This window comes from Aptenodytes patagonicus, chromosome 4, assembly GCF_965638725.1.
Source record: "Aptenodytes patagonicus chromosome 4, bAptPat1.pri.cur, whole genome shotgun sequence".
Taxonomy (NCBI): Eukaryota; Metazoa; Chordata; class Aves; order Sphenisciformes; family Spheniscidae; genus Aptenodytes; species Aptenodytes patagonicus.
In genome coordinates, this window is record NC_134952.1 from 36,812,411 (window position 1) to 36,833,645 (window position 21,235).

The 21,235-nt window shown below is 39.6% G+C and overlaps 1 protein-coding gene across 5 annotated transcripts in view; it reads left to right on the forward strand.

Annotated features, from left to right (window-relative positions):
- SORBS2 (sorbin and SH3 domain containing 2) overlaps window positions 1-21,235 on the forward strand; it is a 263,818-nt gene that overhangs the window by 77,624 nt on the left and 164,959 nt on the right. The window contains exon 1 of one of the 5 annotated variants that reach the window (XM_076336381.1): window positions 14,348-14,414. The exons of 1 other annotated variant lie outside the window; for it this stretch is intronic. The gene's annotated coding sequence lies outside the window, so the exon portion shown is untranslated. 3 more of the 5 variants (XM_076336380.1, XM_076336378.1, XM_076336379.1) reach the window with 3 other exon arrangements.

Consider the following 21,235-nt stretch of genomic DNA (forward strand, 5'->3'; position numbering starts at 1 on the left):
CACCGCTATCTTTTTATTCTACAAAGCTGTGGCTGCTCTGCACCAGCAAGGCTACAAAATGTTTTTTAAAAACAGAAGAGTGTTTTAGTTTTTCTGAACTGTTATATCTTATTTCACATGGTTGTAACTAGATCTTTTAATTTGCAAATAAGTTCTAGATGGATTCAGAGAGAAATAATATAAGCTTACAGGCCTTACGTGTCAGCATCACTGTTCTGTAAATGCACATAAATCAGATGATCTAGACTGGCTTGGACCAATTTAATAGAGCAGTGTTTAATAAGTGGGAAGAGATGAATAAATCTGGGTAGAACATATGCATCCTGCATGCTAGACTGCTTTCTTTAAGAATGGCTCTGGCTGTGGTCCCCAACCCTTAGGACTTTCCTGGCATAACAGTAAATGATCTGGAACCATACAGCTGTGGTTCAAGTCCTAAAGCTGTAATATGGCTGACCTCCTCTTAACTTGGTAATTACTTGTGCCTTTGCAGTGGAAAGGTGGCAGTGTGATGGAGTACTGTCATGTGCTTTGTTGCTGCCATTAACAGAAGAGTCAGTATTTGGGTTTGCACTCTGCTGCCAAATTCAAGGTGAGCAGTGACTGTACAACGCCTTTCTCCTTCCCCTTCTGGAATGCTGAGAAGGGGTGGAGAAAATAAGCGGTTCCTGTTTTCTGCACATGGGAAAAAGACTTGTACAGGTTAGAGGTGGAGAGAGATAATATGCCCTATGTTTTCCTCCTGTATCTTCGAATTTAGAGTCAGACTCTGGTAGTTTGAGGATTTGCACATTGGAATGGGAACTGGGAGTGCAGCCTACAGTTAACTGTATAAATGCAAACTGGCTATGTGCTCCCAACTGGGGAGCTGAATTCTGTTTCAGTTTGGACTGCTATACTGAAAATACCATAGTTCTGTCTCCTCACACATTTTCAAAACTCTAAGCTCTTGTTTCATTTAGAAGCTTGAACAATTCTTCAGTTTTGACCTTGGCCAATGAAAAAAACTTGGTACTTGTAAAAGTGATAGCGTATTCAGATTTTCTTTATTTAAAAAATACACCACTGGGAGGAGGAGGAGATAAGTCATCAAGCTTTCTGATAACTCAATAAATAATTAAAAGGGAGGAAAATACTTGGAATTCTCCTCCAGACTAAAATGTAATACGATTTCTCCTGTCTGTTGCATACTTATTTTAGTCATGTTGAGTATAAAGTCAGGTTTACTGACTGGTGTACATCAGAGTTTTCAGGTTGGAAGTTAAAATGCAAAGAGCTGCCACTGGAAGAAGTGATGGTTTTAGAGGCAAGCAACTGGGACTATTGATTAAGGCCTTGGCCAGGATGAAGACGTATGCTGACTAAAAGAGGTAATAGTGCAAGTCACGTATCTCACTGTATAGACTGATGGAGGGACCTGAGGTTGGCACTAGTATAATGTCAGATCTCAGGGACTATCTGGGAAGGTGGACAGAAAAATGGTGAAAGATGCAGGAAGCTGGGATTTCTCAGTGTGGCAGTCATTGACCCATAAGATGATTTTGGGCACATTGCTTGCCTACACTTGCTTACCTGCCTCAAAAGTGTCAGTATTTGTGGTCTTTGAAGTGCTTCTCCATTGCGCTAAAGATGCAGAGCACCTAAGATGAAAACATTGTTCAAATATTTTTCAGCTTCAGGTATTTTGAAGTTACTGAAAATCTCTCTCTCTAGAAATCTTGAGCTTTATTAATACTAGTTAGCTACAAAAACAAGCTGAATGCATGTTAAAATTGAGTTCCAGACACTGACAGCTAGTCTGAAAATGGTATCTTAAGGTATATCTATGTTCTAGATACATTCATACAGCTTGTATTTTCACATCTATTGAAACTCTTACATAGGATTGGTAAATTGAGTACTACTAATTTTAGCCTGGCTCTGGTGAATTGCACGCTTAACAGCCAGCTTTGCAATTTAAGAAATGTTATAGAAACCTTGTACCTTCATCCTGATTGTCGTCTCTTGCCGTAAAATTTAAAGTCAATCTTTTCTGTTCATTTTTGGCACTGAGACATCTTTGTCTCTGTTCCTGAATGAAAGGTAAGTTATTCAGAAAGGATACCAAGATTTTCTTCTTCCTTGTCCTGTTTTGTGACCCCCTATGAAGTGGAGGTGTAATAACTTCCTCTGTGTTCAGATACATTCGATAGAAACCAGATAACTCATTGCCAATTTCATATTTCTATGAGTAAAGTTCAGGCCTGTCACAAAACAGTAGTGTATGCTGTGCCACTGTCCTGTAGTCAGAGCCAGAAAGAATTGTTAACCTTTCTGCCTTTTAACCTTTAACATCGCTACACTGGAATTAAGAGTAGTTACTCTACTTTATAAGCATGAGAGCACTGTAGGGTCCAATAAGCAATGAAAATGCTCTAGCCAAAGGTGGTCAGTTATAAATTAAAAGAAGCATAGGTTTTTTCAGTTTGCTTGTTGCAGTTATTGAGATTTGCACTTAAAAATGCTTGTGGATTGATTCACAAGTATCTTTGAGTCTCTGCTGAGGAGAACTAAGAACAGATGTAGTGTTTCCTTTCAGGAGTAACATTTTGCAAACTGCTGCTTACTAACTTCTGCAAAAATGGGAGCCGGCGTTCAGTGTGCTTTGTGAAGCTTGAACAGCGCAATTACGCAATGTACTTGGGCAAGAAAGGAAGGGAAGTTGACAACCATTATGCACCAGGACTACTAGTCTGCAGAATTATTTTACTCCCTGTTTCACTAGCCTGAAGCCTTACTAATCAAAACTATCTTCGTTATCTGGAGGGCCCAAGTCTTTGACTTTTTCCTAGCAAAATATATTTTTAGAAGTATGGCACTAAAAGATTTGAGGAAACTAGAAATTTTCCCTAGAGCTGCTGCTCTGGCATGAAACTTTTGTAGTATTACTTGAAGAATTTCAGAGAATGGAAATGCCCAGACGGCTGTTATAATTCCCTGGACACACCACTCCTCAGCATCAAGAAGAGTGGTGGTGTCAGGATTCTTCACTGTAGTCTCTCAGTATTGTTTGAGTACTGAATGTATGTGTAGGCAAAAGCTGGAGCTGACAGCATTTAAACTGACTCCTGCAGAACTGCCTATCATAACTGCAAATTAACTGTTTATGCTCCAAAACAAAATTCAGTCCATACATCATCTTTCTGCAGTACCTTAATAACTGACTAGAAAACTGAAGAAAACCTCATTTTGCAATGATTATAATGTATATGTCTGAAATTATATAAAGGGAAATCCCACTTAATTTCTTATGCTGTTTCATTTAAGGATTTTGTTAGAAAAAGCTAACTTGTTAAGTAGGGGTATATGGGCATAGAGATTTCTTCCGTTCTCATAGTTCTGAGATTAAAATTGAAGCCAATGCTATTTGGAATTGAGTTGCCTCGTCCTTGTAAATTCCACTTTCTGGAAAGCCAGTAAGTGGATCTCAGGGGGTGGAATTTTAATTTCACTTAATGCACAGCAAACTTCTCAAGGGACACACTAAATAACAAACAATTCTTTTTCCTGGAACACTGAGTATCCTGGTAACAAATCAGTTCTCAAACAAGATGTATCAGATCTCAGTTTGGGTTTTTCAGCAACAATAATAGTTATAATATTATATAACAGTTTTCATCTTTTAAAGGGGTGTTTCCTGAGACTCTGGCAAGCAAATTCCCAAATTTTTGAGGTACTTTAGTTTTTAAAACTGCAGTCGGTTCTCTGTTTTCCAGACGTTTTGACACAGCTGTCTGTCTTACACTTTCTATATGCAGTTTTTATTCGAACTGAGGTTTATTGTATCAAAAATGTAAAATACATGTCCTCTAGAGACTGAAGACTTCCTGAGGGAGTTCAAAACTGAGTTAGAATTTTGTGATGTAGGTGCTCTTTTCTAGCTCTTCAAATGCAGAGAAGATCATACTACCGAGTCACCTATTAGGTACTTAAAAAATAGTCTTTACTGAAGTTTTTTTCAGCATTGCAGATATCCAGTGTTACACTATCTAATGTATTACAATTTACCTATTTTAAAAAGACATCTGCTGTGCTGTGTTTTTGAACGTTGCGAAGTTTGATTGCTAGCCAAGGCCTGTTTGTCCTTTAGTCACTGACGGTTTCGTGACTGTGCTCCAGAGATGTGACAGATAATCAGCTGCCTCATGCAGTTGGTAAAAGGTAACCCTGACCTTTCCTACAAATAATTAGTGTCAATTATATTCCCCACCTACATCCTTTTCTCCACTGTGGGGAAAAAAAACCAACATCATGCTTTTCCTTACTTTGTTCTGGTGACATAAGTAAAATTAGCAGCCCAGTGCCAGAATTTTCTGCATAATTCCGGAGTACTGAATTATATCAGCTGGGAAACTACTGTAGATTTTGGGTTTTAGGTATTCTACCTCTTGCATGAATGTTAGGGTACTGATTTCTAAAAGGAAAAGGTACTTGAAAGAAATTCCAGATGAGGAACAAATCGACTGAAGTGGTCTTGGGTAGATGTTGACTTTCCCTGTTGATTATTGGCACAACACTTGAAAATTACTATTACACCAAACCAAGTATTTGAAAATAGTATACTGAACTTATTTCACTTCATAGACACTAACTGGGTAGCTCTGAAGATCCCAAGAGTGTTGTTAACACCCTTCTGAAACTTAGCTTCAGACTGATCTTTCCATGACGTTTTCTTTTCATGATAAGCAAGAAAGTCTTTGAGATCGTATTCTTGAAAAAGTCAGTTGCAAAGGCTAGAAGTCTGGCATTTGTGATTCTAAATTCCTTTGGCCATGTCCCTTGCCATGTGCGAGGATGAAACTGGATGCATACAGCTGTACTAAGTGGCTAGATAACTTGAAATTGGATTTTGTCTGCCAAGTAACTTTTATGCGGTTGAAAATTCTGAAGTTGTACTATGCATCAGACATAGCCTGATGTACTACAGAAATCTACAGTTCGTAATGTTTTTCTGCCATTGGTGCAAAAGCCATTTATTGAGTCTGGGCAGCACTTAAATTACAAGCTTATGTTGTTGTTTCATTTCTCAGAAATGGTGATAAGTGGGAGAATTGTATACAGGGGTTTAGTTTTTCAGGGGGAGGCGTTCAACTGGATATTAAAACAGTTGGGGTCATATGCCTGTCACTATTATTTACTGTGATAGAGACCGATTAAGGCCTTGATCCAGCAGAATTATAGTTCCATCTTCTCTGTACCAAGCATTTTTCCAATGCTAAATATTATTTCTAGAATGGATATTGTCTTCCTAAGCTCAGTAAGTATAAATTCTCTCCTTTGCCTGTATTTTTTATGGAAAGGCCAGTTATATCAACTCTCTCAGCTGCGTGGACAAGGAAGTTATAAAAAGGTAAGCATGGCAAACCCGTTGGATCATCTGATTCAGCTTAGTGCAATGCATGCTGCTTATCTACTGTATCCTGTCTTTCCTTGGGGTCACATAGGTCATTTATTCTGACCAAGGAGGGACATAACATTGGACACCGCCTTTGACAGTGAGTGGTGAGTGCACGAGGCACAACGGCATCAACTGGTATTGTACTGTTCATCTTGGGTTTAGCCTGCTAAAGAGTTGGGAGACAAGGTATCAAGTACCACGGGTGTTTTACTGTGCTGTTTTTACTCTTTCACTCTTATTTTATTAGTAGAGTAGTTTCATTGGATGTTGACTCCTTAACAAGTGACACTTCTTGTGGTAAACTGTGTAAGTTCATCAGTCCAAACCTCAGATCATCAGTTGGTAGGCAGTATCTGCTTTTAATCTGTATGTGGTGCTGTCCTTTTAAAATCCTCACCCTGTTTTTTTCCCAGCTTTGAAGTATATTAGTTACTATGGAAACAACATCAGTGTTATGAGCTTCTAAATCTTGAATACATTTGAGTCGTCTTGTTTTCTTTCCTCGTGTGTGAATACAGTTGTTCTTTTCCTCCCACACTACATCTGCAGCTTGTTTCAGAAAGTGGTGCTGAGCAAACTCTTCACTGCTACCTCCTTAAAGTTAAATGCTAGGAGACTGTAGTATTCAAACATCATATTGGAGATTCTGATATTGCCTTTCATGTTTCTGCTGATCTGAGTCTGATTCTATTTGGAGAAATCAAAGATCTAAGTTTTTGTGCCAGGGAGGAATAAATACCAATATTAATTGAAAAGCAAAAACTTGGGCAGTTGTTTTTTGTTGTATCACAGAATGGTTGAGGTTAGAAGGGACCTCTGGAGATTGTCTGGTCCAAGGCCCCTGCTCAAGCAGGGCCACCTAGAGCCAATAGTCCAGGATGATGTCCAGAAGGCTTTTGAATATCCCCTATGACAGAGACTCCACAACCTCTCTGGGCAACCTGTGGCAGTGCTCAGTCACCCTCACATTAAAAAAGTGTTTTCTGATGTTCAGACAGACTCCCCCGTGTTTCAGTTTGTGCCCATTGTCTGTGGTCCTGTCACTGGGCACCACTGGAAGTAATCTGGCTCAGTCTTCTTTACGCCCTCCCTTTGGGCATGTGTACACATGAATGAGATTTTACACGCTCCCCGCCCCCGAGCTTTCTCTGGGCTAAACAGTCCCAGCTCTCTCAGCTGTTCCTCATAGGAGACATGCTCCAGTCCCTTAGTCATCTTTGTGCCCCTTCGCTGGACTCTCTAGTATGTCAATGCCTCTTGTACAGGGAAGCCCAGAACTGGACACGGTGCTGCAGCACTGCAGGTGTGGCCTCACCAGCACTGCATAGAGGGGAAGGATCACATTCCTGTTTGAATGTTTCAGCTTTCCCCTCTTTAGTGCTAAGTCTAGTCTAAGTTTCTATGATAAATAATCTCCTTACATTTAAGCGGGGTACTTGATGGAAAACTGACAGCAGACTTTTTAAAATAATCCCGTTTCATAATTTTATACCTACTGCTTTAACACTGTTCAAGACCAAAAATTAAGACAGAGTTGAAAATCACTTAAGGAAAAAAAGGAAGTAAATGTTAAGTTAAGTTTAAGAAGCCCAGTCATGGCTAAAGCTAGAAGGCAATTGGAATCTAGATGTCTTGTCACAAAAAGTTGATTTACTTCCTAGGATAAAGGATGTATTTGGCAGGTGATTTGCTAAAGTTCCTAATGTGTTATGTTACACTCTAAAGAAAATAAATAAGCTACCAAAAAAGTACAAACTGCTAACCTCTAAGCGGAGGTAGATGCTGCTGTTATTTGTTTAAGCAGTTCTGGAATGCTTTGGCATTGTTTCACTTCCTAGCACAAAAGAAGAAATGACCTCTTCATGAAAAGAATGCTGTGGATAAGCTGGTTGGTACCTTATCAACTTTGCTTTTGTAGTTATGCGAGCCAGACATGTTAGTGTGACTTAGACATACTCTGCTATGGTATTTATACTTTGTCAGAGGTGTTCTGAGATTGATTTGTGACCTCATCTGGCATAGAGAGGTGCTGCCAAGTTCTCAGAATTGATAAAATGTAAGCCCGCTTTACAAGGAGTTTATTTAAAACTTCCTGGCTTCAAAGAACTTTGGAAAATGTGATGGTTTACTAGCTTTATCATACCTATTTGCTACTGATGCTCTTACTCATCTGCTTCTCCCAAATCTTGCTGCTTTTAACAAATGATGGTCTGAAGGATCATTGCTGATGGCATTTCTTTCAGATGCTTTTGAGCTTAGGTTTTGAATAGTTATTTTTCCAGGAGGACTGTGCAGGAGAGGAAAATCCTGCATGCAAGGTGTGTGAATTCTAGCCTGTAAGGAAGGGCAAGCTTTTAAATGTACTCTGGTTAGCTCTGAGGAGTGTCAGAGGCAGACAGGACTAGCCCAACAAGCTTTCTATCGCTTAATAAGCCAATCTAATCAGGCAAGAACAACTTTTTTTGAGTTGAGAGCCACAAGTATGGTTGTGTGTCTAGGGAAGTGTTCTCTATTTTTAGTCAGCTGGTTATCATCTGGCTCTCAGCATCATGCAGTGTTGAAAGTATGGGGTGGGGGAGCTGGAAAGAGATCAGTTGGGGCTGATTTTGTTAACATCTTCTTTGTTTATCCTATCCAGATTGAACAAAATTAGATTGGTCAAAGAGGCATATTAAGAAACAGACTTACAGTTTGTTGGGTGGTAGTGCATGGGGTAGAAAAATACAGAAACATGCAGGTGGCTGAAAGAGATTGAGGCTACAGGGGGAAAAGGAATATAGATATGGACAAATGGATCTTTAAAAAAAATGCCACACCCTAATTATTAGCAATGACTCAGCTATCCCTATATATTTCAAGTTGCACAGAAATAGAACAGTTTGAATTGATTCTTGTCAGTTTGGGCCTTTGTTCCAAGCAGGCCTGAAGTAGGATTGATGAGGAGCTCCAGGTGTGTTGTAAAAGCCTTTTGCAAAGCATTTGTGCCAAGAATTGTGGGCAACACTTGAAAATCCATGCTCCTGCTCCACTTTCCCACCAGCAAACTCTTCTTCCTACCATTTTTTTTCCATTTCTTACAGCTGGTATTCTACAAATGTAGTGATTAGGAGTTAATAATTGTTTCTCAAATAGGAGAAAAGGAATGCATGTCCCAATTACTAGAGTATGAAAGAGTAGCCTATAAATGTAGTGGTAATAAGGTGCAAACCAATGATATGAAGCAGGCTTTTGAAATGAAGGGGCAGCAGTAGATTGCCAAATGGGGATACATGGGTCTGAGCCTCGCTGGCAGCTGTTCTCAAGGAGTTGCAAAGCTGAAGCAGTGGTTTAAGGAAGAGGCAGTACTGCCGGTGAGAAGCTGCAGTTTGGCAGAACACTGGCAAATAGTGCAGGGGTATGGCTTTAGGTTATAGGTAAGGAGAAGGCGATGAAGCATAAAAATAGAGGAGAAGGTGAAAGTTTTGCATTCACATATTATAAATGGAGGAAAGAGGAGGCTTGGAGACTGAGTGACAGCTCATCTTCCTAAACATCTAACAGTGATGTTTGAGAAATGCTCACATACTTGCAGCCTCGAGGAGTTGACTGTTGATGGCTAAGCAAGTGGAAGAAGTTTTTATCCTGGGTATTTGTCTATTTGCTTCCTCTATAAATTGCAATATGTGAGGAACCTGTTAATGAGAAGTTAATAAAATTTTCACTTTAGAATTCTAATTGCCTCACTCTTGTAGAAAAGATGGGAAAACATTTCCTTTTCATTATGTAGCTATCAGTCTCATATTTGTACTTTTATACACAAGCGTAGAATATACAATAAGACTTCATAATGTATGCTGCCAAGTGTGTTTTTCCAATAAATTGAGAAGCAGAAAATTTCTTGTAAAATTCCAAATTTCTTGCTGTAAGTTCTTAAAATTCTGACACTATTAGCATGAGTTCAGGCCTCTGTGCATTCTGACAACGCATTACTGCTCAGACTGACATTTGACGTTCACAGGAACTCAGGCTTGTGGGGACCTGCAGTTCAGAATGGAGACAAAACTTGATTTTTGGGGGGTGCTGGAAACTAGGTGGCCTGGGATGTTCTTCAGAACTTAAATCAGCTTAATCTGAATTCCTGTTTAGGTCTATGAATTAATGTAGCTATTTAATGGAGCTGTCAGTACATGACACAATCAGGACTGGAAAACTTTCAAGTACAAATTGACCAGATAAACTATTAATTGTCTTGGCAATATTCTTGCCATACTCTGAAAGCATAGAGCGTTTCAGTAGCAGCTTCTCATTTTTTGTTTTGCTTCAGGTTAGTTGATGTCTTGGTGATATTTCAAGAATTGGGAGGATAACCTTTAAGACACTTACTCATCTGTGTGTTAGTTTTGTTTTCAAGGTTTGCTATTTTCTGTTAAAACTGGATATCTAAGCACTCATTTTCGGGACAGCCTCATATATTATGTCTTCATGAGCTCAAGTTCACCTTTTTCTCTGAAATACTGTCTTAAAGATCTGAAAACAGAACACTCATCCATACTACAGTTCGCATGAATTAATGTTTGCTCAATATACCATAAAATTTGAGATGTTTTCTTGGGATAAGTGACAACAAAGTATATAGGTGTTATAACACATGATATGTTAACGAATCCAACTGGCAACCAAGCAAGTAGGAAAGGAAAATAATGTCTCTCTATATATCAGGCTATTTTTCATCTTTACTTAAAATGCAGCTAAAATTAATCTAAAACTGTATGTACAGACAGCTAAAAAGTAGCTTAATATAATTTTAGGAAGATTTCGTATTTGAGATCAGGCAGTGATACCTTCACTAGTGCTTTCTTACTAAATTATATCAGAAAGTAAAATACTAAATATGGAATGGGAAATAGTGTGGAAATTGCTCCAGGAAGTCAGTAGCATCTTTAACACTGCTGTAAAACATGAGGGATCTAGTCTTACTAGGTTAAGACACTTTCATCTCTAATTACAAAAGGGCTTCAGGGTTTCCTTTTAAAATTTTTAAATATTTGCTTTTAAGAAAATCAGTTACTTTTCTCATCTTTTCTATCCCATTTTATGGCTGTACGACTTGTGATGAGTAACATCTCTCAAAGGGCAACTGTGAAAAAAGGATATATACTTCCTGTGATAAAACTTTCCCAAATATACCTTAAATGTTTCTAAAATGCTTTTGTAATTGTTTCATTTAAATGCATGCCACATCTTAAATACTTAAATCAACTCATTACTCTATACAATCTACAGAGTTCTCTGTCAACATCTTTGCCAAGTATCCGATTGAATCCACAGTACAGAAAATTGATCAGAGTTGTTATTGATGAGAACCTGAAAATACAAAGCCAATAGCTGCAGTTGTACTCAGTGTTCAGTAACTGGAGGAGCTACAAACAAGGTTGACCCTGAATAAAATTAACTCTTTATGTTTGAATTCCAGTTCACTCTTCTGCAGGTTGTGTCTCGGGTAGTTAGTGATAGTGATGTCTTGGGAATCAGACATCAGGGGTTTTTTTCCAGGCTTGTGGTCACCTGGAACCTTGGAAAAATGATGTTAACTAGTCTATACTTCAGTATACTCACCTACAAATATTCATTCTGTGTACCTACTGCTTTGCATTTAAGCAGGCTGACCAACCAATATGAAAAAAAAAATTAGTCTTTTTAAATTGGAGACCTTATAGTGTTTTTTTTATTGATAGATGATGCTTTCTTTATGATTAGAGCAGTCCAATTTGCCTTCATAACAGAGCCTTTCTCATTTAAATATACCATCAAGTGATTACAGAAATTGAACGAGGATCAGAAAGTTCTGTAATTATTGATGATATTCAGGATGGCTGAACAGTAGGTGTATTCCTATTTGGATAGTCAAATATATCTAGGAATAATTACAATGCGATGCAGGAAAAAAAAATGCTGATTTTAATATAATAATTCCTTCTTAACTAGGACCTGGTCTTTTGACATTTCCTGTCCATGGATGCCAATATCTTTTAATATTTGTTATAGTTCACGCTTTTAAAACAGTTTTAGAATGCAAATTTATTTTTCATAAAACAATGAATTTTAATGAAATGTATGCAGGTAGCAGTTCTTGAGTTGATTGAAGAAGTCATAAGAATGAAATGTTGCTTTAATGGAGTTATAAGTTTTATATTCTGTGGAGCTGGTTTGAGAGGGCTGGAAACTAGTTTGTGAAGGAAAAGAGCAGGAAGGGCTAAATTACAACGGTGAATGATAAGTTGATACAGCATCTATCTATAGATAAGGCTGAGAATAATGCTTGTTATTCCTGTCTCAAAACTGAAGACTGTTAGCAATGTTCTGGTGAAGGATTGGTGAGTACTAGTTTTCTTTCAGTTCTGATATTTTTTTGATGCGAGCAACTGTCCTCCAGGTACTACAGTGAGATCAGGAAGCTCATTTGAATTAATGTGGGAGTAGGGCTTGAGCAAAGATACCAAATGATGTGTTCTATTTTCAGCTCTGTTCTAACACAGCAGGCAAGCGGTTATCTTTAAGCACTTAAATACTCATCATAGGGTCAGTATGACTCTATGCCTTGCACTTAAATTTTTATATAAGGGGAGTAGGATAGCAGCCACCATTTCAGCTGCCTGATTCTGGACCTTTCCTAGGCACGCAGACATACCAGTGTAACTGAGTCTTGGGGGCCTGTCAGAGGTTATTCAGTCTCTGGCAGCTGCACTGTGCGTCCAGTTCTCATCCTTGACATTGTGACTTCAGTGGGTTTTGCCAGGAGAAATTTTATGGCTGTGCAGACCATGCAGCAGAAACTGTTTCTAGGACTTCTGTGGAGCTTTTGGGTAATCTCAGACAGGTTAGGTTCTCACACTTTGTGCTTTAGTTGTTTGCTGAATTGGAACCATAATCTGCACTTGGATTAAACCTCTTCTAACTTCTACCTAATCGCTTATGTCACTGAAGAGAAGGAAAGGTTGCATGTGCATGTGTATTGTTAAGTCCTATGTGCATACTGCAGGCAAAAGCTCCATCACTCTTAACCGCATGGAAGTGTGCCTGCATTATAAACGTAGTGCTAGATGCCTAAAGATTGAATTACGAAGTTGTAGTCTTCAAACAGGTTTTTATTTTAAAAAAAATTAACTTCAAGAACATTTTTATGAAAATACTGTGCTTCCACTGTGTGTTAAGATACCTGTACATGTATAGATACATAGATATGGACAAACATCTTGAAACCTTTCCAAGCTCTAACCTATTGTTTAAAAACTCATGACCTCTACTTTTTCAAAAGCTAAGGTTTTAGCCTGCTTGTAGAGAGTATTATGACAGTAACCATAGTAGGTTAGTGCGATAAAGTGATAGAAAACCTGCTTGCGTCTTCACTTACTGCAGAAAATTTTTTTTTGGAGTCAGTGACTGTATCAGTGCATTAAGAAGCAAGGGACTGGATGTGCAGTCTGTTTCATGTTGCTTATTAACAAAAAAGTTAGTGAACTAATCATGGTGAAATGGTATTCTTGTAATGCAGACTGGTTTTGTTTTAATACTTACTTTGTATGTAAATAATTACTTCAGTAGTTTAATGTTTTCCAGCCAAAAGCTTCAGAATCAGGTTGCCAAATCAGCAGACATCCTTTTTTTGATCAAAAAGTACTGTTGGACAGTAATCATGGCACAGAAAGTATGTTTTTGAGTCATGGAAGCTGGGGGTACTTTTGCCTGGTGCTAGCACAGACTCTTAGCTCCAACTGCAGTTTGAGAGATGTGGAACATCCATCCACCTTTCTAAAGAAGGCTGAGAGAGGAAGAAACAGGACTAAATTACTGTTACTGTTGAAACACCAATTTAAATGTACTGGAATGTTTCAGCTCTGACACGTCAGAAATCTGAACAGAATTCACCTACTTGTTTCCTGGGGAGCACCCCCTCCCCCCCCCCCCCCCGGCCACTTTCTTCTTGTAATTCTCACTTTCAAACTAGGGCTTACACAAGGGAAGAAGGGCAAAGATGCTAAGGGAAGAAATGTGTAAAATTCGCCACAGTGGACCGTAATTCTCTGCCTGGGACTCCACTGAGACACCACTGCCCTTGGACCCTGAGAGGAGAAATTCCACTTGGAGTGGTGGAGCAGCAGAGCTTTGTCTGCAAGCTGTACTCGGAGGTGAAAAACCTGCTGTAGCCCTAGAAAAGTATGACACTGAACAAGGAAATGCCATGATTTTTTATCCGTGCTAAGCCAATCCCTGTTAATGACTAGGCAGGGACGGAAAAATCTTCCTCAAACCAATACTCAGAATTTTTGTGTAGGAAATGCAGCATGCTCAGGTAGATATATTTAATGTTTCTAAATGATTTTCAACTTCAGGTTGCAGAGTGCTGCATGTGCTTTCTAGCTTTTATTCCTGACTCCTTAGGTGGTTGAGATGTGAGATAATGACAGCTCTTGAAGAGTGGGAATTTTTATAAGCAGTTTTAAATTGTTCACAAATGCCTCCTTTCTTCCTACTCCTAATTGAAACGAAAAATTGTGTTATTCTAAGTAGGACAAAATTGGTTTACATGGTGATTGCCACGTACAATCTTTGAAAGTCGTCTAATAAACAGGAGCCTTTAACCCCCTGAGTTCCAGAAATGTGTTTACAAACACTGGCAGTAATGGTGATCATGTCAGGGGTTAGCTTTTTGTAAACGAGTGGGGGTTTGGCCTTTATTGTGGGAAAACTAGCTGGCTATTGTATAACGGTTATCCCTGTTCCCTAAAGAAAGATGATTATTTACCCTGGGTGCTTACGCTGTGCCCTGTCAACTGATTTTCATGCTTAAATTTAGCGCATCAGAAGTGCGTTTTACGGTACGCGTTCATACGGTAATTGGCGACCCGCCGGCCAGGGTGGCTGGCAGCGGGTCCTCATCGCTGCTGCAGCCTCGTAGCTGCGCTCAAAACCCAGCGCGCCCCGCAAAGCCAGGGCGCGGGTAAGGACGGCGGAGGGCAGCTTCTCCTGCCGCGGACGCAAGCGGCGCCGGGGAAGGGAGCGCGGGGCGCGGGGCGCGGAGCGCGGCGGCCCCTCCGCGGGGCGCGGGTGGCGGAGCCGCCCCTGCCGCCGCCGCGCTGGCGGGACGGCCCGGCTGTTGGCTGTTGCCATGGCTCCGGAAAGCCGGGGGAGCCCAATGGGCTGTCTGCGGCAGTGCTGAAAGGACCAGCCATTTTGCTTATGGGAAACAATGTGACATATTATGCTGTGCTTCACCGGGGGATAAACAAAAACCTCGTCGGAGGAAACAGGAGAAACGGGCGTATTAGTGAGTAATTACAGCGGCTTAGCGCGCTTACAAGCTGCCATTTTGACAAGCCGGCGACCGCCGTTCCTGCCGGCTGATCGGAGGAGGTGGAATGCAGGGCGATAATGCTGCCTATCTGCTGTCAGGCAGCGGAGCGGGGTTTTGTCTTGTAAAGGCGAGGTTTCTCCGCAGCGTTATCTCGGCAGCTCGCTAGCTACTCCGAGGGACAGCCTGTGATCCAGGAGAGGGTGTTGCCCTTCCTGCTGCCGCTCTCGCCTGCCGCTGCTGCCTCCAGGAGACGGGCGCTGCCGACAGAGCAGGTGTGCGGTTCGCCCGGGCTCCGGGCCGCGGGCCGGGCAGAAGCCGCTTCTCGGGCTCCCGGGCCGCCGGTGAGCGGGTGGGCGTAGGAGCTTTTGCCTCTGGACCCTTCCGCAAAGGGAAGCTGCTGTGCGTCTCGGCTGGCGTGAGAGAGGTACGCCTTTGCACGGGCTGTTTCGGTTTTGTAAAATAAAGCTGAGCAAAACTTCACGCAAGGAAGAAGCTTCCCTAGGTATCTTTGCATTTAAAGGTTGACTTCGGTCGGTGGCTTGTTTAGAGTGGTTGCTGCGTTAATCGATCTGATTGCGTTTTCGTTAAATCTCTCGATGTGATGTTCCATATGGTTGCTGATTCAGGAGGATTTTTCCAATAGTTGATAAAATTTTACGCTTGCATTTTCTGCTAAAAGGAGAGGATTTTTTGTTCCTTGTTGTGCTTTTTACCGTCAGGATAGCATGGGTGAATAAAACGTTATAGAACTTGCGAGCATATTTGAAAAGCCTTACATCATCGAGTTCATCATTAGTGGAATTCATGCATTGTGTTCAGCCTCAATGTAACTAGATTTAAATTGTCCAACTGCTGCTGTGCAGTATGTAGGTCATAATAAAAAGCAGCTTTTTCACCAGCTTTCAATGGACTGCATGCCCCAGTGCTGTGGTTGATTAGTTTGTGGTACTTGTACTTGTTAAGAGTAGTGGTATTGCAGCCAGCTCGCACCTCCTTTTTAAAGACATAGCACATACTGTGCTAGACAGAGCACAACACACCCATTGTGTCCCTCCGTTTGGCGTTCAATAAAAGGAAGGAAACCAGCACTCCACATGGAGCACGAGCACATTAATAGCACAAGACGGTTCAACTTTTATTGAACAATCTCAGTGATTCTGAGATAGGCTAGAGAAGGTAGAGAAAATAAAAACATGAAGAGAAATGTATGGGAATAATTGAAGTGGGAGAGGTCTTCTAATTGGGACTATATGTTAATGCTGTAGATTTTCAGTGCAAAATGAATTGTTCTGAACAGTTCGTAATCACAACACATCTGCTTTAGAGATGAAAACTGTAGTTAGACCTACGTCAATAAAACCGCAATCCCTCAGTACAGATAACGTTTGTATTAAAAGTAGCATTTCATGAACTACCAACTGTATTCTCGCTGGGTAATACAATTTCTGAATTAGCTAATACTGAAATGCATTAAATTATTCTGACAACTGAACCAAACATTCTGATTGACCTTGCGTCTGTAGAAAATGAAATGGTATTTTGGTCTTAACTTATTTAATAATTAGGTGGATTTAAATCACACTGAGATGAGCCATTTGTTTGGACAGTTGAGTGGGCATGAAATCAAGAATTTGAGGTCTGGTATCTTTATAGTTAAATTAGTAACCAGTGCTCTGTAATTAGGAGCCAAATTCCAATGTGTTATTTCTGTGTATATATCCTGCAAAGGTATTTGGACAAGCATGTTCGGCAACTATCCCCCAAATGAGACGCTGCATTTGGAAACAGCAATATATAAATGGATTGCTACTATGCATTTTCTCCATTAGAAAAGCTCCATCTTACTTGAATCATTCCAGGGTTTTGTTACTCGGTGAATGCACACCCCAACTTCTTTTTCTATAGCTCTGTGTAGGGGTCACACAGTACGTTGTTTAGAGAACTGCTTTCATCTGTGTTCTATAAAGTGGAATGCGCATTTACAGTGTGGTACTACATGAATATTTATGATTGAGTCTGTAATTATGATGAAAATGATAAACAAGCAGAGCTGGTATTTCCTTTAAGGTGTTTGTAAGCCTTTAACAAAGAGAGAGAGCGCTTTTGTTATAACAGTAACAAATATGGATATAGCAGTATGCAAAAAGCAAAGGATCTTGCAGTTCAAGGTGGACATAATCTCACTATGAAGAATTTATGGTGTAAGAAGACAAGTGAAGACTAGCTATGACTAATCACCAAACAGTGTGCACCCATTAGGTGCTGATAGATGCATCTTATTAGTCTCTGTTATTTAAAACAATATTCTGTACTCTTTCCATTCTGCTTTTCTCCCTTTGTCTTTTTTCTCATATCAGTTCCCAGCTTCCCTCTGTTTCCTTACTGTCTCTTTGGCAACCTCTGATCCCCTCAGAGCTATTTGTAAATCAAATCAGTGGCTGTCAGTAATGGCTGTGGAGGTGCTGCAATAGAATCTGGTGTGGAGGAAGAATTTAAATGAGTTGGAGGTAAGAAACAGCAACTAAGTAAAGAGTGTATTCAGTATGAACTAATTCCACGTGACGTAAGGTATAAAGGCGTAGAATTGGGTCACTGATGTAGAAATCAAATGGGCATGAAGGGAGAGGGACATTTTTCAGCTCATGATGAACTGAAGTGTACTTACAAACAGAAGGTTTACAAGCAGACCTTGACAATAATATGACACAGGACAGACTGGGTAAAGGGCGACACCAAGTTCCAGTTGAAGTCTAGAAGTTTTTCAGGTTTCAGTGAAGCCACGGTTTCTATCCAAGAGATGGTTATACGTGATTTGAAAGTCTGTAGGTTATGCAAAGTCAAGTTCTCTTTTGGCCAGCAGTGATGTAAATGACATCAGCTGTCATGCTTTAACCTTACAGTCACTTCAGACATTTTTTTGGACAGATAACTTTCGAAGGTGTCTCTGGGCCTGCGTGTTGTGCTCATAAACAGGATACCAACAAAGCAAAAGCAGGCAGATGAGTCCTAAAATGCAGTATTATAGTAGCAGGTACAAATAGTAACAGAAGTGAGAGAACAGGATGACCAAAGAAGGTAGAATCAAGTGGTGTAACAATTTTTTGGTATGTTGTTTGTTTAAAATAATCAGCTTTGAGCAAACAGTGATAAGCGTCAAACAACTGTGCAGTCTGTGGAGCGCAATAACCTTATGAGAGAGCTAGTGTGGGAATGTGTTATCTACCCTCAGCCTATGGAGTAGTGTCTGTATACTTACATATATGACCAACCTGTGAGTAACAGTACAGATGGCATGGGCCCAGAGAACGCACTCGGATATCGAATTAGGGTACATTGTATAATGTTACACTGTGGAACAGCCAAATGTTACTTCTGTATCGGAAGGATCAGGTCTTGAATATAATACACCAATGATGAGGTTGCATCTGGAGTGGGCAAATTGCATCAGATGTGACCTTGGAACAATATTTCTGCTCCATTGAGGCTGTCTGCACAAACATGGAAATAAAACTTGACAATTCCTGCTTGTTTGTACACTATGATTTTACAAACGTATACTTTGGTATTGTGTCCTACTACTCTGATATTGATCCTTTCCCATGTCATTATTTCAGTATTGCATTAAGCATGTTACTCATTGCCAGTTTGTATTTTCTTTCTTTACTGTTGGATGTAGTGTATAGCTTCCTATTTGAGAGATGACTGTATCATATTCTGTCTGTGTTCATTTTTCTTCAAATAGTGTGGCGTCTTTTCATGAACGTGTGTTAACAAAAGTTGACCTTTCTGAAATTATGAAGCTTCTTAACATTCTAGGGCTAAAACAAAAGCTAAAAAGACTTTCAAAGGCACTGATGTAATGGAAAAGTTCATGTATGGGAGGGAGAAGGGTGAGAAGTAAATACTTAAAAGGGCAGCATGTATCTTTGAGTAAAGGCATGCTGGATGACCACACTCTAGATCTACTCCTGCTTTCAGTTTTTTTGAAGCATGAAATGTGTTTTTCTGTTCAGATGTATTGTTCCATAACAGTGATACATCATAGCTAATGCTGCTGTAAAGCAGGAAATTCCAAAGACGGAGCCTTTTCTTCTGTTATTTCTAACTTCTTTCCCTAAATAGATTGATTTTTTTCATCTTTCTGTACTGAATAAAGATAGTGTTCTGATTCATCCACCCTTAAAAACCTCACCAACCACCATCAGGGGGTTGAATAGCACAGATGTGGTTCTGTGTTCTTAAGTAACCTGAGTAACATAGTACATGTTTTTAAGAGTTGATGCTGAAGATCCCAAGCCTCAAAGGATGGGGGAAAAAATACGATGGCAGGAAAAGCAAGCCTTCTTCCTCTGATTCTTCGCTATGATCAAACTATACAGTAAACTTTTTCATTATCCTTTCAGAAAATAGCTGTTAAATAATGCTGAAGCATAGAATAATGAAAGCTTTACTTATTTTTAGGGCACTTGTCTTGCATTTTATGTACAAGTATTACAGCAGTGAAACTGAACTGTTTGATGGGTAACTAAAGCTATCCCTGGTTTAGCAGCAGTTGCTGATTAGCTAAATTTGTCCACAAGCATAGTGGTTTTACACTTTCGCTTCTTCAGGACCCAAAAGAAAAGGCAGGGATGCATGTGGAAACCCAAGGGAAATGGAATCAGTAACTGCAATTCTCATAGCTGAAAATCAAATTCATCAAGGCTTATAAAAACAGTAAAATGCATTGATTTCTAAAGGTTGCGTTTGTTTATAGGATCAACAGTTATGCTAATAGGAAGTCAGTAGTTGTGACTGAAGGTCAAAATAGGTGGAAGGGTCTTTGTGGTTTTTCAAACAGTTTAAAAACAATGGGTCCGGTTCCTTACTGAATTTTTTTTTTTTTTTTTTTTAGCAGCATCAGTAGGTGAGGTCCCAGTATAACTGCAGCAAGACTGAAAGGTAGTTGTAATGCTTCCTAACAGGCTTAGGGTTGGATGGTGTGGCCCATGATGAGAAGGGGTAGGGACCGTGGCAAGAGCAGGACAGCCACAGAGCGTTCTTTTCAGCACGTTGCCACGTTGTCTGAGGACTCATTAACTGTAGCCTTGAATGTAAACCTTGATCACCATAGTGTACCTTGAGTATTATCATGTTTAATAAAGCCATGTATTTCTCAGTGGGATAGGCACAAGTGTGTGAAGCCGCAGAAAGCGCAGCATGCCACCTTGCAAAAAGGCATAGCTATTACTTAAACATCATGTCAGTACTAAGTGATGAAGGTGCAGAAGATGCAACAAGTTTTCCTATGTCAACAAGTTATAAATGTTTGTACCTGAGGTAAGAATTTGAAAGATAAATTAGCTAATTATAGAGATCTGATGGGTGTTCTTGATGAAATATAGTGACCTGTCTCTAGATTTAGCAATAAGGAATACCAATAAAAGAATAGAAATAGGGATTTCTGAAATGTAAGTTGTAGAAGAGATACTAGTACTTGAGTTTATCATATATAGAAAAGTCAGAATGAGTTGTGAAAGCAGAGTGGTCAGATTTATTTTTACTATGATTAATGAGATTAAGTGCAAAAGCAGAGTAGACTATACCACAAAACCTGTAAAAATACAAATTTCAATTCATAACAGTTAGGATTAAGACTGCTTTTGGTCTTTTGATTGGAATAAAATGCAAATATAAACACAACATCTCATGGCTGTTCACAGCTAATCTCATAAACTGTTTTGAATCTGACTAGAACAAAGGATATCCAGTAGGACTGACTTCCTAAAAGCTAATACTTTGCCAAAGTTTAGTTTTAGCAAATGGAGAGGGGGGGAGGCTCTCCATGATTCAGTTATCTGGATCAATTCTGATGTCTGAAAAATGCATGAACTAGAAATTACACGTTACTACAGAGGTCTCTGTACATATGAACAGTATTTTCACTATTTGAAGTGACCACAAGGGAAAAGTAACGAATCAGGGTAATAGAACAAAGTGTGGGGTAGACAGTTAAATTGGATGCTTGAATGTTGTCTGTCTTTGAATGTTCATTTTCTCTTAATATTAAAAAATTAGACACGATTATAAAACCAAAAATATTTCCTTTTTTGTAAACACAAACATAATTTGAAATAGAGATATTGTGGGCACCAAGTTTTCAAGCAGGTGCAAAATGACATTTGTAAGGTACTAAATGCCTGTTTCTCACTGAATTTCATGTTCATTTGAGAACCTCAGATTCTCTATTCTGTTACGCAGATAATGAGAGCTTTTGTAGTTCCTTGAACTATGGTAAATGAGGACAAATAAATAATTGGTATGAGGTGATTGTTGATTGGTGAGAACTACAAAGAATTGTATTTTAGGAAGGTTATTTAGTAAATCTCTAGCACAGAATGTTTTGCTCTCTCCGATGAAGCAGCCAGTATGGGCCATCATAGAGGGTGGATTAATGGATTAGATGGCCCCAGCTTCGGCTTGGTATT